A 16,531-nucleotide genomic window follows, 5' to 3' on the forward strand; every position below is an offset into this window, starting at 1 on the left:
CACCCCCCCCAAAAAAAAAAAATAAATAAATCATCCGCCGGATTTCCAGCACCACACCAGTCATGATTCCAAATATGCAAAGTGATGGTACTTTATACACCCCTGCTAATTTTTGTGCGCTGCACATCAAATGAGATCCCTGTGAATTTTTCCCGTATAACCCTTAGAATTTCCCCAAAATAGCTGCTTCAAACCAGAATTGCCAACTTCCGGTTCAATTTTGGTCAGAAGTCCTTGAGACTTTTCCGTGTATCGCATCACACTAGAATTGTCCACCTGGTTTCATGTTGATTTGTGAAAATGGTGCATAGGGCTTATTGCATTTTTCTAACTTTACGACAAACTACATTTGCTCCTAATGGGTTTTTCAAATCAAAATAGGTCTTCTGAGGTGGTTCCTTCGGACTTTTTTGTGTGTCCTTTTGCAAAAGACATGCGCGTTCAATTTCATGGTATTTGTTAAAGCTGATTATTATTGTTTTCCCAACAAACTACAGTACCTGGAAACAGTTCAGTGTGACACCGTATTTTCTGCACTATAAGGCGCACCTCAAAAGCCGACAGTGCGCCTCAAATATGGATCAATATTGAGCCTTTAGTGCAGCTGCATCTAATGGATGCATAACGTAACCCCAGCCTCTACTGTCGCGTCAGTTCTATCCGCCTTATAGTGCGGTGCGCCTTATATATGAAAAAAAAGTTTTAAAATAGGCCATTCACTGAAGGTGCGCCTTATAATGCGGTGCGCCTTATAGTGCGGAAAATACGGTACTTCAAACCAAAATGGCTGACTTCCTGTAAAATTTTGGACATGGACTGTTGAGATTTTTCCACGCATCCTATCATGATGGACACATCCACCCAATTTCATGTGTCCTTGAGACTTTTTTTTTTTTTTGTTTTAAATGATAGATGGACATCTGTTGTGAATCTACACATAATGACTGAGCAGGAGTTTAATTAAGACCCTGTAACCACTGGACTCTTGCCAACAGGGACCGTTTATGTTTCCTCTGCTGGAATTCTAAAAGGGGTTTGTGAGAGCGGGGGGATCCCATGGGAAAAATGGGGGCAACAAAAACAGCCCCGTGAGAGACAAAAACGAAAGCCATCACTCTTTGTTGTCCCAAATATGTACAGTTGAACCAATGTTTTCATACACTAGATATAACGATGTATATGCTTTTATTTTATCCCCCAACTAACATGAAATTAGGTATAGATGATGATGAAAATGTATCCCCCAAAATCTACTTTACCAACTGCTAACTGAATAAATGTTATTCCAAAATCATGATCAAGACTAAAATTTGATTTAGCTATCCACCCACTCAACTCTATTGACATGGGATTTGATTTTTACGTGAATCTCTGTCGCACCATCTATAAAATATACATGTGTTTTGCAACAATAATCAACTATATTTACAGTGTAAATAATGTAATTGTGGATGAAATAGCAACGCCTGCCGTGTCCCATTCAAGTGAATGAGAGCAGAGGACAAACCTAACCTCAAAATATAATTCTCGTTTTTGTTTTGACCCCATGCCCATATATGCTAACGTTCCCTATTAGTGTATCAAAAACTCAACATTTGGTGAAATTTGCTTCACAATGATGATCCTGTGTTGAATTATTCAAATGTGATGTTGGTATCCATACATCCCCAAGCATCAATCAGAGCAAAACTTCCATATTTAAATTAAGAATTATAGTGATCGAGTCAGAGCAAACTTATTTACAAATTGAATCGTCTCAATTGGCAATACAATTCGAGTGGACTGAAAAAGGGGATACCGAAATTTAATTATCTAGCAAATCCAGTAAAAGAACATTAAAAATTCTGGAAAAAAAAATTATGGCATAGGACCTAAAAGAATGCATCTTTCTAGTGATATTTTTTATTTTGTTATAGTTTTTTTTCCATGAACATTTGGGATTCTCACTAAAAATGCTTTGCTCATCACGCGTACCAAAGCTTTGTGACGTTGTTTTTTTGCATATTGCCAGTCTGGTTCAGGCTCAATTATAAAAATAAATAAAACGGAAACGCGAGTAAGAAACACCAGAGACAAGTCCGGACAACCATCATGTAATTGATCTGAGGGTTAGTCTTCATCCCGACTAACGTTGGCAAAGTTGCAAGCAAATGTTGAATGTTGTCATGTTGCCGCGTGAAAATAAGCTCGGACCGCAGACGACTTCCGAGACGACTTTCACATAAACCTCAGAGCGCTGAAATGCTAATAACAACACGAGCATTCGTGGGAAGAATAACGAATACTTGAAGCTTTCCCACCAGTTAACGACGGTACAACGCAAACAGCCCGATTGACATGCTGAACACTCAAATAGGCTAAAAGGAAGCAGAAAATATGTATTCAAAGATTGAGGTCAATAGCCCATTTTGTTTTAATGCAACCATTTCTGTGTTGTCCACTGGGGGGATCGTTGCTTGCCTTGTTCGTGATTGTAATGCGTACCAGAAAGATTTCGAGTTGTTGGCGCCAAAATGATTTTCCATCTTTGCCGCATAATCCCTCTTTGCGATGCTAATTTATTTAGTCATCTGTTCTGATGTGATTGTACAGAGCCCTATCCTCACTATCAGTAAACCACGGCTTTTTCAATATTGAACGTGCGAAACCATGCTTGGGTTGCAATCGCGTGATAATCGCCGCCATTTCTACAGACAAGCACGGCGTTGCAGACGACATCACCATGGCAACGTCCACAAACCCATGTGTAAACTAGATTTGTACAGAAGATCAAATGCTGTGAATATATTGATCCGCATACTCTCCACAACGAAGTACTTTCAAAGGATCTGAAAGACTTCCCTGAAGTAGAATATCCGGACACTAGAAATAAACATGCTTATCGCTTACAAAAGGATTAGAATAGACTTTCAAATAACCATTTGCCTTGTGCACTCGAGTTTCGCTCAGATCTACACGTCGTATATTTGTAAGCCACTTTTGTTGCTGTTTTTTCGATAACTCCATTGTATCTTCTTCATGCAATCTAATCTTTGGAACACGAAAAAATCGCTTCCCAACGTCTCCGTTTCCACGATTACCACATCCGTAGACGCAAGAAAAATCTGGCATGATGACAATGGACAGCTTACTGCTTGTCTGCAACAATGGCGGTCCAGTACCCGGATGAACAAGTGTGACGTCGCGCGCAACCAAGCCATTTCTTTTGTGTCCAGACCTCCTCACAGAAACGGAATCACGTCAGTCACTTTCACTTCCAGAACATTTTCATCCGTGTAGTCGTCCAGGCTGCTATCTGAATTTTCAAAGACATCCAGTCTGTGCAGTCGAAACAGCTCCCGAAGGCTACACGCACTTAAGTTTTTGCCTGTATGTAGGTATTAAGTAGATTAAGCGTTGATCATAGGAGCCTAAGGCAACGTGGGGAATGGCACGCTACGCATTATTTACTGTAGTATAGCAGTGGTCTCTAGTGTTATTTTCCAGGGCTGGACAGTCAATGTGCTGCTTGTATTGAGGGATTTGTTGGCATAGATGTATTTTATTGTTTCCCCTCATCCAATTTGAGTTCACTGAAGCTCCATGCGGTGTAGAATGAGGATCGGTGCAGAAAGCACGTCAGATTTTGCACATCGTGAAAGCCTCTTTTGCACAATATAATCTTATTCCAAGTATAGCACTGAAGTGACTGGCCATTAATTTTAACAAAGTTAAATATTTTGTTTGCCACCGCCGCTCTTCGGCACAAGCTCGTCTTTGTTAAATTAATGCTGCACGAATTTGACCGAAATAATAGTCATTATTATTTTAATCAAGATTGTTGCGTAGCGAAAAATGGCACTATAACACTAAATGTTTTCAGTTTAAAGTTGCTCTTTCAATAAGAATAAGGAAAATTAAAACAAGGAGGTGGTGGGCACTGCTGCAAGTGAAGCACTGCCTGCATTTTGAATGTAAAAAAATTAAATTAATTGGGGGGGTAGTGGTTCCCCCCTTTTACTTTGTGGTCTGCCAGCCGGTCGGGCTGGGTTTGCGGGAGTCTAGCATTTTACATTGCACGCACACACACTGCAAATTTTTATTACACTGCATATTTTCCACATTAGGCACATTTACATCTCTTGCACGGTCCCCCGGGGGACTGGCATGAGGCATGATGAGGCGTACGACGGGCCAGGTACCGGCACATCTGTGCTGGTCACTGGTCTAGTCTTCCCCCTTCTCTGCCTTTCTGGTCCTCTAGTTTTAATGCATGATACACCCTTTAGTTGGGGGAGGGCAGTGTTGGGTTGTGGAGGACTTCGGCCAACGTGTCCCTCCGGCATTATTGCCCCGTGACCGTCTCACCTCATCCTCATCCTCACCAGTCTCTCTAATTTTAATGCACGACACCCCACCACACACCATCAGGGTACAGAGATAATGGTTGCCGGTCAGAGACCTGGTAATCAACCTGGTAATAGCTTGGGTGGTGGGGGTTTGCATTTCTCTTCGCTTGCCTCCTGGGTGATTTTCAATAACCATCAGAAAAATTTAAAACATAAAAAAAAAAAAAAAAAAAAACTAAGCAGAGGGATCATTTCAAGTTCCTCTGCTATTTAGCAAAAAAAGCATAGAGCTCCACCGTTTTTGCATGGCCATGAAATGGAACAGGACAGGTTAAACTAAATAAACTAATAAAATTATACAATTTGATTGTGCGGCCCTACATTAGCTGTGATTGTTTAATTCTCAACAGAGTTACGTCGCAGGTATGAGGGTGTGCATACTCATGCAAACACACTTTCTCGGTTTATTTTTACTACTTTTTTCTTTTCAATTGAGTTGGACGCATTATGTCATGTTGATAGTGGAATATGTACATGTTTTTATGTATGTATATATGTAAGATGCTATATAAATCTATGTACTGTATGTCTACACTGTATATGTTTATATGAGGAAGTTTGTGTAATTTACTTATATTTAAGTCTCGTGGGAGTGACGGGAAGCTGTTAGAACCCGTTGAGGATGCACTGAAGTCCAGTCCTTGTGAGGCAATATCGCACATACATACACGTACACACCCTTGTGTGGCCATAGCACACACGCGCACACACACCGAGCTTTCGTAGCTTAGCAACACATTCCCACTTTGTTTAAAAAAAAAAAAAAAAAATCAAACTCCAGTGCTGAGTGCTTACCTCGTAGGCTCTGTTTTTTCATTGCCAAATACAAATTAGGCATAGCATCTTCTGTCTCTTTTTATGTTCAAAATAAGATAGAGAAATGTGCAAGGGGATAAAACTTCCAGTGATAGAAGAAAAAAGAAAAGAAGGCAAACTATATACCGGAATTTCCGGCCTACAGAGTGCACCTGATTATAAGCCTCACCCAGTACATTTGTAAAGGAAATATCATTTGGTACATGCATAAACCGCACCTTTGCGAAAGCCGCAAGTGCCCACATTGAAACACGAGATATTTACAAAGAAAGATGGTACACAGAGTTTCCAAACTTTTAATACCTTAGCTTAGCTTGTCATAGCAAAAACACGGTACCACGTACAGGGCCGTTTTTAAAAAAAAAAAAAAAAAAAAAAAACAAAACAGCCGCGGCAGCTACACAGTAGCAACACGGTAGCACAGCACTAACAGGGCCGGTTAAAAAAAAAAAACGACTTAAATCGCTGAGACGTGGCAGTAACACAGCAGCAACACGCTAGCGTGGCGCTAACACTAGCGAGCTAGCGCGGCGTTAACAGGGCTGGTTAAAAAAAACCATACAGGTAAAAATCACTGAGACACAGCAGTAACACAGCAGCAACATGCTAGCACAGCGCTAACGCTACCGGGCCGGTTAAATAAAATTCGTTAAAAGTCACTTCCTTGGCACATATATTCCACCGGTCTTACTCGTATCCTTTTCCGCTCGAATGCCCCCATGCGCCCGTTAAAAAAAAAAAATGCACAAATTAACCGCATAACCCGCAGGGTTGAAAGTGTGTGGAAAAAAGTCACGGCTTATCGGCCGGAAATTACGGTACATGTCATCAGTACTCACCATCAGGCTTTGACATCGGTCCAGAAAAGTCGAGTTGAATTCATTTGAAACGGTGCTGTCCTTTCCTGTTTGAAAGGATGTTTCATTCCCCCTTGACACACTGCTGTATTCTACCAAGTGTTAAGATAGGTGGTATAAAGGTTTCGGAAATTTGGCTTTCTAAAGAGGGGCTGTTTGTCCTTCTTCTGCTTCCTGAGGGCAACAGGTCAAACAGGTCAAGGCTATGCAAAGCTACAGCTCAATTTTAGAGCGAGATGAAAGTATGCATTTTGTTCAAGAAGCAGAACAGTAATCTGTCTGTGTGTGTGTGTGTGTGTGTGTGTGTGTGTGTGCGTGAGACAATTCTTATTATCAGCTGGCTGAATGATAACTTGTTTATCCATACAAAACAAGCAACATGTTCTAAAATCTGCACGTTTGTTAGTGTGAGCCACACAGTAGTTGAGTGAGCGGACCTCAGTGCGAGGTCACATGAAAGCATCCTGGCACGAGGTGGGCAAGGCGGGTGGGCACTCTGCCCGCATCCAATTACCCTCACGCATGGAACAATGCCATTTGGAGTGCATCGTCCTGGTGAAAATTGACATTCGGTGGTGTTTTGAAAACTCAACCCCAGACGTCGGGTTCACTTTGCATCATGGGATTTGGTAAGCTCATAATGTAGATCAGGGGTGCTCAATGCGTCGATCGTGATCGACCTGTCGATTGTGAGGGAGTCTTGGTTGATCGCGGGAAGGCGTGACAAAAAAAAAAAAAAAAAGACATCAGCCGATGTTCCCTCTAAACTGCGCGCGTGCGCAATTGTGCACCGCTGATATAGTTTCTCCGCAGATATTCTGTGTTATGCGCAAAAAGTATATAATCTAATGCAAATTGAAAGTATAACATACAGCAATTGAATTTGTGGGATTTTGCAATGTGATTCAATGAGTGAGGGATGACACGTTACATCCAATGGCACAATTCACATATTTACTGCAAAAAATGAAAAGAAGCCACTGGTTTCTTTTAGGTAGCACACAGAACTTTCTCTAACAACGACTGCTGCTCCACCACACTCTCGTTTCCCCCAAAAGACGTACACTCAGAATTACAAATGTTACAGTACTTACGAAGCCCATCAATGTGTTTTATAATGACAGCATCCACCACAGCCGCTTTAGTTAGCAACACAGTCTGGGCAACGTAGAGCAGAGACGAGCTAGACATTCTGCTTATGTTTACTTTCGATATTAATGGAGAAAGTTGAAAAAAGAAATGCTGTTGTTTTAAGATGCAATGACTGTCGGAGTAGTATCGGAAAAAAAAAAGTGGTTAAAATGGACGAGATTTTCTCTTTTCCGAGTGGGAAAGGTCTGGTCTTAAGCCAAAGTAGAAAGTGCAGGATGAGATGGTGTGTAATTTTCAAATTCCACCTTGGCACAGCCTGATCCAGAATCAAAGCATAGACCATAAGGTGCACAAAAAGCTAATTCTGTATAAATATAGGTGGTAACATAACATTAACGTTAAAACGGTTTGGGAGCATCATCACCCGCCGTCAGTAGCTCACAAGAGGGTAGCTGCTTGAAAAGTAGATCTTGGGGTAAAAATATCTGGGTCCCCCTGCTGTATATCATTCGTGGTCTGGCAAATGTCAAGAAGTCATCCCTGAAAAAGTCAGGAAGTTGGAGATTTTGGTCCCAACCAGCCACTTTGGCTGGAATTAACATACTGTATATCCTTGGGGTCCTTTCAAGTTTGAGAGAATTCATCATTGCACCCCTACAAGCCAATTTTACCTGAAATTTTGTAAGCATGACTACGTATCAGTTCAGGGTATCGTCTGCCTTTTGCCCGAAGTTAGCTGAGATGGGCTCCTGCACTCCGAAAACCCTTGTGAGGATAAGCAGCTTGGAAAATGGATGGCTAGATGTCTGTCATGAGGGAGCATTATGGATGTTGGCACATTTGCCTCAGAATTCTGAGGACCTGGTTCAAATCCGGCCTCGCCTGTGTAGAGTTTGCAGGTTTTCCCCTTATCTGCGTGGGTTTTCTCTAGGTACTCAGGTTTCCTCCCACATCCCAAAAACATGAATTGTAGGATAATCGAAGACTGTTAAATTGTCCGCAGGTATATATTTTTTTAAATATATATATATATGTACCCTGTAATTGTCCGGCAATCATTTCAGGATGCACCCTACCTCTCGTCCCAAGATAGCTGGGATAGGCCACAGCATGCCTGTGACCCTAGTGAGGATAAGCAATCTGGAAAATAAATGAATGAGAATCAGAATCATCTCTACTTGCCAAGTGTGTCAAAAACACAAGGAATTTGTCGCCAGTATTTGAAGCTGCACTAGTACGACGACAGTCAGTACATAAAAGCGAAAATGCGTTCAACCCGAGTGAAACTTGACTTTCGTTAGCTGTTTTTAAAAAATTCAGACCATAAAGCTAGTTTTGACATGGCAATATGAAATGTGGTAGGCGTGTCACTCATGAGTAGAACCAAAAAGTCAAGAAGTCATCTCAAACAAAAGAAAGCATTGATAAACCATAGCATTATTGAAAATTTTTCATCAGCTATTTGTCAATGAGCTGTTAGCTAGTTATTTTGGGACATTTCAATAAGGCAGCTAAACATATAAAACGTAAACCCCAAGTGACAATGAGTTCATAAAAAGATGTTTTTCTTTTATATGTGTACATTTTTGATGAAACCCAACCGTTTTCTCAGAAATGATGTCATAAAGTGAGTGCTAATGGATCCGTTCTGACAAGGTCCTCAGAGAGGATGGAACATCCCGTTTTAACTGGTGAATGGCGACGTGATTAAAGGTCGCTTAAGTGCTCCGGTTGTCGCTGCTGAAACCCGGCGTGACCCGATGGCGTGAATCACCGCTGAGTGCACTGATGATGCTGCTTTTAGGAAAATAAACGACTGTGTACGCCGAGAGTGATCGAAAAAGCTCGGATACACGAGTGTCGCACTGAAAATATTAGTTTCGGATTTAATGGTTGAGTCGGCAAATTTCACCGCAATCATACGCCTACTGGCAATGACCAAACTCCAATTTTTGGCTGTATTGTGTCATTCGTCTGTTTAATAGATGTTCTTCGAATTTGGTAGCGATCAGACAAGAATATCTAGTAGTCCATTTTTGAAAGATACCTCAAAATGACCAAAAATGTAAAGTACTACTAAGTACTGAAACTGAAAAGCCACATTTCCTGTCTTTTTGGGCATGACTTCTTGGGACTTACGACTCATGATAGACATGGCTGTCAAACTTCATTCTACTAAGTCTTCAGGGGCCAATTTTTTTTTAAAGGAATTGCAAAACGCCTGGGATCGAACAAGAAGACAGCTTTAAAACCCATTCGTGACCAGTGTCCCATTTTTAGGCCATCATGATTTTCACTCATTATATCCTTCAGTATATCAAAATATTCAAGTGTTTTAATCTGATTCTCATTCTGGTTTTTGGGACGATCTACCCAAGTACCCTCTCGTGGGCAGCGTCCCATTTTTGGGACGAGATTGTGAATTAATAAAGCTATTGTATAACTTAACCATAAATGAAAAATAAGTGTTATTTCCTTGATTATTGCCTGTTAGTAGACTTTTATCTCAATAAGGCAAAAAATTGCCACCCCGCCCATGAATGGGTTAAGGAAAATTGTAAGACTTCCTGTGGCTTTGTGTGTGTGTGTGTGTGTTGTGTGTGTGTGTGTGTATCCTTATCAAAATTCAGTTTTGCAAGTGAAACTGGCTTTGTGGTCTGAATGTTCAGTTAAAAACTGAAAGATTCGTTGAAATGGCCCAAATGATCCAAAAATGGCCGTTTCAAGCCAAACTGACAGATTTCCTGTACACTTTTGGTCATGACCTCCTGATTTTTTTGTGGCTTTCGTCATGATAGAGATGTCTACTGAATTTCATGTTGCTCAGTAAAACTGGTTTTAGTGCAAATTTGTTAAGAAATTGAAGTACGCCTGGAATTGACCAAAATGGACTCAAAGTGGATTATGGTCTTCGATGTCTTGCCACACGTCTTCACTATGAGTGCGTTTGTATTCTACACGTTTGGATCTTTACTGCTATCATGTCAGTTTTTATCTCTGTGAAGTAAATCTTTTTTACGCATGAAAAGTGCTATATAGATCCAATTTGATTGCCTGCCAAGTGAAACTGGCGTCAGGGGCTGAATTTTCTACCGAGGACACGCATGCCGACCCAAATTAGCGCAATGTTTTGTACATAATTACTCGGTTGTTTATCGTAACTTCATTAGTGTACATAATAAGCCCGTGTTGATTCTGAGCTATTTTGCGGCTACGAAGGCGTTCATTCCTCGGCTTGTGTATTGAAGGAGCTTAAAACAAAATAATCATGTGAGGGCAGTTTTTGATCCTCTTGTGTTCACATTGAGGTTGAACACCGCAGTTGGCGCATGACCTGCATTACCTCCTGCAGGGCCACAATGTGCCTACTGTGCTGCAATTGATCCAACACTGCCCCCACCCGCCCCCTCCCAGATGGAGGCACAATTTGTTTACGTCCCTTGAAAGCTAACAAGAAGCTTTTTGTTTATTTATTGATGCTGTTCGTTGTGACTGTACTTTAAATTTACATAAAAGCTGGAAGCAATGCATATTCTTCCGGGAATGTTTGAATAAGCGTCACATTGTTTTACGTCAACACTCTGCATGCGCGACAGTCATCATGTGCTAAATTGAAATTGACTGTAAATTCTAGCTCGTAACTATGGTAAAAGTATGTTATGAAATGATGATTTAAATTGTTTCATTGTATATTACTACTTGGATAAGCAGTATATAAAATAGATGGATCCATTTACATTTACTTTAGAAAATATACCGTATTTTTGGCACTATAAAGCGCACTTAAAAGCCTTAAATTTTCTCAAAAGCTGACGGTGCGCCTTATAATCCGGTGCGCCTTATATATGGATTGATATTGAGCCTTTAGTGCAGCTCCATGTAATGGATGCATAACGTAACCCCGGCTTCCACTGTAGCGTCTATTCTATGCGGATATATTGCGGTGCGCCTTATATATGGAAAACATTTTAGAATATGCCATTTATTGGAGGTGTGCCTTATAATGCGCTGTGCCTTATAGTGCGAAAAATACAATAATATAGTTATATACATACACACTAGGTACAGACCCCCTTAAATTATTTACGTTCTTATATCGCAGCCATTTGCTAAAACTAAGTTAATTTTCCCCCCACATTAATGTACACACAGCACCTCATATTGACAAAAAAAGGAATTGTTGGAATTTGTTAAGAAAAAAAAAAAAAGAAATATCATATAGCCATAAGTATTCAGACAATTTGCTCTGACACTCATATATTGAACTGTGGTGATGTCCATTCCTTCCGATAATCCTTGAGATGGTTCTGCACCATCACTGGAGTTCAGCAATTTGATTATGATTGGACTTGATGAGGACAACCACACACCTGTCTATATAAGACCTTCCGGCTTACAGTGCGCGTCAGAGCAAATGAGAATCTCACAAGGTCAAGGGAACTGCCTGAAGAGCTGAGAGACTGAATTGTAGCAAGGCACATATCTGGCCATGGTTAAAAAAAAAAAAAAGTTCTACTGAAGTTAAAGTTCTTAAGAGCACGGTTGTCTCCATAATCCTTAAATGGAAGACGTTAGGGATGACCAGAACCCTTCCACGAGCTGGCCTTCCGGCCAAACTGAGCAATTGGTGAGCGAGGTACATAACAACACAAAGATTACTTATGCAGAGTTGGGAGGTGGAAGAAAGTTCCAGAAAGTCAAGCATCACTCCAGCCCTCCACCAGTTGGGGAATTAGGGCAGAGCCAAAGAAAGCCAGATGAAAGCCTGGATGGAGTTTGCTAAATAACATTTGAAGGACTCTAAAATGGAGAGAGAGAGAGAGAGAAGACTCTCTGGTCTGATGAGACCAAGATAGAACTTTTTGGCCTTAATTGTAAGCAGTATGTGTGGAGAAAACCAGGCATTGCCAATCGTCTTCATCATCCTGTCCAGTACAGTCCCAACAGTGAAGGATGGTGGTGGCACCATCGTACTGTGGGGGTGTTTTTCCATCTGTGGGTACAGACTGAGTGGTTCCAATCGAAGGAAAGATGAATGTAGCTAAGTAAAGGAACATCCTGGACGAAAACCTTCTCCAGAGTGCTCAGGACCTCAGACTGAGCTGAAGGTTCCCCTTCCAACAAGACAATGACCCAGACAGCTAAAATAATGGAGTGATTTCAGAACAACTCCTTGTTCTGTTCTTGAATGGCCCAGCCTGGGGGCTTACTTAAACTCAATTTAACATCTCAGGGAAGACCTGAAAATTGCTGTCCATCAATGTTTACCATCCAATCTGACAGAACTGGAGAGAATCCCAAATCTCGTCGTGAAAAACTTGTTGCATCATTCCCCAAAAGACTCATAGCCGTACTGACTCAAAAAGTTGCTTCTACTAAAGACTGACCAACTACTTATGGCTGTGTGAGCAAAAATTTCAACAATTCATTTTTTTTTCTTTCAATATCGGGTACTGTGATTAAGATTAATGAAGAACAAAATGAACTTTTTAGCAAATGGCTGCAATATAACAAAGTGAAACATTTAACAAAAGAGAACCTGGGGACGACCCAGGACACCCTGGAGAGACTACGTCCCTCGGCTGGTTTGGGAACGTCTCGGGATCCCTCGGGAAGAGCTGGATGAAGTGACCGCCCCTGCGACCTGACCCGGATAAGCGGTAGAAGATGGATGGATGAAACATTTAAGGGGGGTCTGAATGTGTCTGTTGTAATGAAAATCACATCAATGACTCAGATTTTCACAAGTAAATAAACTTGTTTCAATAAATGGCCTTATAAATATTCAACCTTTTCTGGCCAATATGACATTTGCAATCCTACAATCACAAATTTGCCACTTCATTAGATCGGCCGTTAATGATCTTGTCGACTTGTGTGAATAGAATCCAACATTCCCTCTTCCTCATCTTCCCCGCGGGAACGGCAGTCATGTTGTTGCCGTTCTCGAGGAGGAAAAAGCCTGCGCTTTCCAAATAAGGCCAGCGTGGATATTAATAGAATAGCAGCGGCGCGTTTGCGTTGACCTGTTGACGAGAAGACGACTTTATCTGATGCACGCAACGTTTCCATGGTTACCACGAGGCGGTGGAGGGATAGCTTCGGGAAGCTTTGTTTTTTTTTTTTTTTTTCATTTTGTTAGCAGCGTTTCTGCCAATAACAGGCCCGACAGTGCCACTGGTTGGAGTGCCACACTTTTGTTGTTTCAATGAGGAAATTTCACATCCATATGGGGACCTAATACTGCCTCTTTGTGAGGAAATATAGCGTTATGCACAAATAATGCATTTATGAGGGATCTGAGGCTGTCTAAGCAAATATTGCTCACTTTAATGGCAACATAACCTTTAAATCCAAAATAATGTGTTTTGGTAGCCCAATAAAAACTTTGCTGACTCCCATTTAGCATGAGTTTGAATGGAATTGTGTAGTCCTGAATGGAACCAAGAGTCACTGGTGGTCTAGTGGTACACACGCCTGTCTTTGGTGTGGGTAGCGTGGGATCGATTTCCACTCAGTGATGGTGTCGATATTTACACTGCGACTGACTGGACTCCAGTTCTCCTGTGACCCTTGTGAGGATAAGCGGCTTGGATAATGGATGGATGGATGAGTCCAACCACAGTACCAGTTGTAAGAGGATATGCACATAGGGGTGGATACAAATATTGATTCATCAATGCATGTCACGTCTTCCCACCATGATTCCATATCAATTCCGCAAATCCTCTGAATCGATTCAGCTCTTGGCCAACAGGGGGCGTTTTGAATGTGATTCATATTATTTTGGCGCATTTGACCAAATAACATCCATCCATCCACCCATCCAATTTCTTTGCCGCAGATCCTCACAAGGGTCGTGGGCAGTGCTGGAGCCTATCCCAGCTGTCAACATGCAGGATGCGGGGTACATCCTGAACTGGTTGGCTGCCATCGCAGCGCACGTAGAAACGAACAACCAATCGCACTCACACCTCGGGGCAATTTAGAGTGTCCAATTAATGTTGCATGTTTTTGGAATGTTGGAGTAAACTCGAGTGCCCCGAGAAAACCAACGCAGGCACGGGGAGAACATGTAAACTCCACACAGCGGGGCCGGGATCGAACTCGGGTCCTCAGAACTGTGAGGCCAATGCTTTACCAGCTAATCCACCAAACAACAAGAAGAGAAATTTATGCACGTAGACTCCAAACGTCATTAGGAATCCCACTCGTGTTTCAAGCAGGCACGCTGTGCTGCAATATTACTGGGTACAAGGCATGTGCCCTTGCATTTTGATTGGCGGTTATACCCCACTGGAACATGGCCTGACGCTTTCAGAAAATAAAGTCAGAATTAATATGAATCCCACATTTTTGTGTTTTCATCCATTTAATAGTTATACCAATCTTGTCTCCAGTCAGTCACAGGGCAGATATCGACACCATCACTGAGCGGGAATCGATCCCACGCTGCCCGCACCAAAGGCAGCTGTGTGCACCACCACACCATCGGTGACCCCTCTATTTGATATGCTTAATAATAATTATATTAGGGATTCTGGACACTATCAAGAAAACCCAGGAAAATGCCAAAATGTCTGTGCTTAATTTAAACTTTTACGAGCTATTTTTGTTGTCATCGTTAGCTTTGTCCAAATATTTGTACGTTTAGTTTTGCCAGACATTAAAAATGACCATGACATTTTTTTCCCCATGACTGTACTCCAAGTCATTTGTTTGATGTTGGTCATGGCAACAAAGTTTGGAGTTTAAGATTGGGAAAATATTGCGTGGGCTGGTTGTGTTTAAATGACAAACGGTCACATTTCTGCAGTTTGTTAGCTTGTTAAAGCATAAACATATCCTTTTAATGGCTGCAGTAAATGCTAAATCTCTTAGTAGCCTTTTTGTGAACCAATGTAAGTGATGTCGTCACAAAATATTGCTTTTACATTGGGAAACATTGTTTTACACATACATCATTTTGGAGGCAGAGGATAGCATTTTTTTTTGTTCCAAAGTACAGATTTTTAAAAATTTTCTTTTATAATCAGTTGCATTTTCAGTGCGTGTTGCAATGTTAAAAGTTGTTGTTTTGTGTGCCTCGCAGTAAAGTTGAGTTCTTCTGATGATGTTTGTATGTTTGGCTCGAGAAGCGCATCTGAAGGCCAAATTACATTCTTGTGTGACGTTTGTAGATAACAAAGGAATGTCGTCCATGTCTACCTCATCGATCATTGATACGTTCCCATGTGCCGAATCATGTGAAAAGAGCTTTTGTGGGCTCAAGCGCCGTTTCAGTTAGATAACGAGCACAAATGGCAAACAAGACTTTGTCTCTTCATGTTCCCTTCAAAGGGCATCACTTTTGGGCTCGAAAGGAGCCTTTTTGTTCGCAAATGGTATTTAAATGATGCCCGTTTAATCAATTTAATGCACTATAATAGGCTTGTAATTTTTGGGGTGGTTGAAAATAGCTTTTTGATGAAGATGTGTATTGTTTTAAGGGCAAAATATTTTATTTACATGAAACATTACTGCTTTCCTGGCCCAATAATTTTTTTTGACAATATACTGATAGCTTCTTTTTTTTTTTTTTGAGTTGGAGGGCTAAAAAAATGGGGGAAATAAAATCAAACTTTAGACTCCTTTTATGTTTCAATTAAATTGGGGTGGCAACTAATGATTATTTTATTATTTTTTTCTGCCAAATTAAAATTTTCATGCACGCCTGTAACCTCACCACCATCTCATCTGTGAATCTACCAACAAAGTGCACATTATCATCTTTCTCCTTTTATGCATTTGAATCTGATCTAAGATGTAAAAAATACATTTTCAAAATTTACTTCTTACCGTGCTACCCGTTTTGTGGATTCAAGACGTCGTCAAGTCCAGATAACTTTTCTTTTACTAAATCTTTACATTTTATACATTATGTACAAAATAAATATTTTAAATAAATCAAAAACTGTAATCATGAAAAATAGTGACATCATACTTTGCCTATGAAAAGCAAGTATTTTGTTAAAGATGAGTGCTGATAACATGCATTTCCACAGATGTCCACTGGGAGGCAAATGTGATTTTTGGACGGGGAAGAAAAATTTGTAATCTAATTACTATTTGGGTGGCACGGCGGGTCAGCTGGTAAAGTGTTGGCCTCACAGTTCTGACTACCCGGGTTCGATCCTGGCCCCCCCCTGTGTGGAATTTGCATGTTCTCCCTGTGCCCATGTGGGTTTTCTTTGGGCACGCCAGTTTCCTCCAACATCCCAAAAAAATGTAACATTAATTGGACACTCTGAATTTCCCCGAGGTGTGATTGTGAATGTGGTTTGTCTCTACGTGCCCCGCGATTGGCTGGCAACCAGTTCAGGGTGTCCCCCGCCTCCT

At 41.1% G+C, this 16,531-nt stretch overlaps 1 protein-coding gene across 2 annotated transcripts in view; it reads left to right on the top strand.

Annotated features, from left to right (window-relative positions):
* Positions 1-16,531, top strand: part of adcy5 (adenylate cyclase 5) — a 43,628-nt gene that overhangs the window by 6,647 nt on the left and 20,450 nt on the right. The gene's annotated exons all lie outside the window — the stretch shown is intronic.

Source organism: Syngnathoides biaculeatus, chromosome 14, assembly GCF_019802595.1.
Source record: "Syngnathoides biaculeatus isolate LvHL_M chromosome 14, ASM1980259v1, whole genome shotgun sequence".
NCBI lineage: Eukaryota > Metazoa > Chordata > Actinopteri > Syngnathiformes > Syngnathidae > Syngnathoides > Syngnathoides biaculeatus.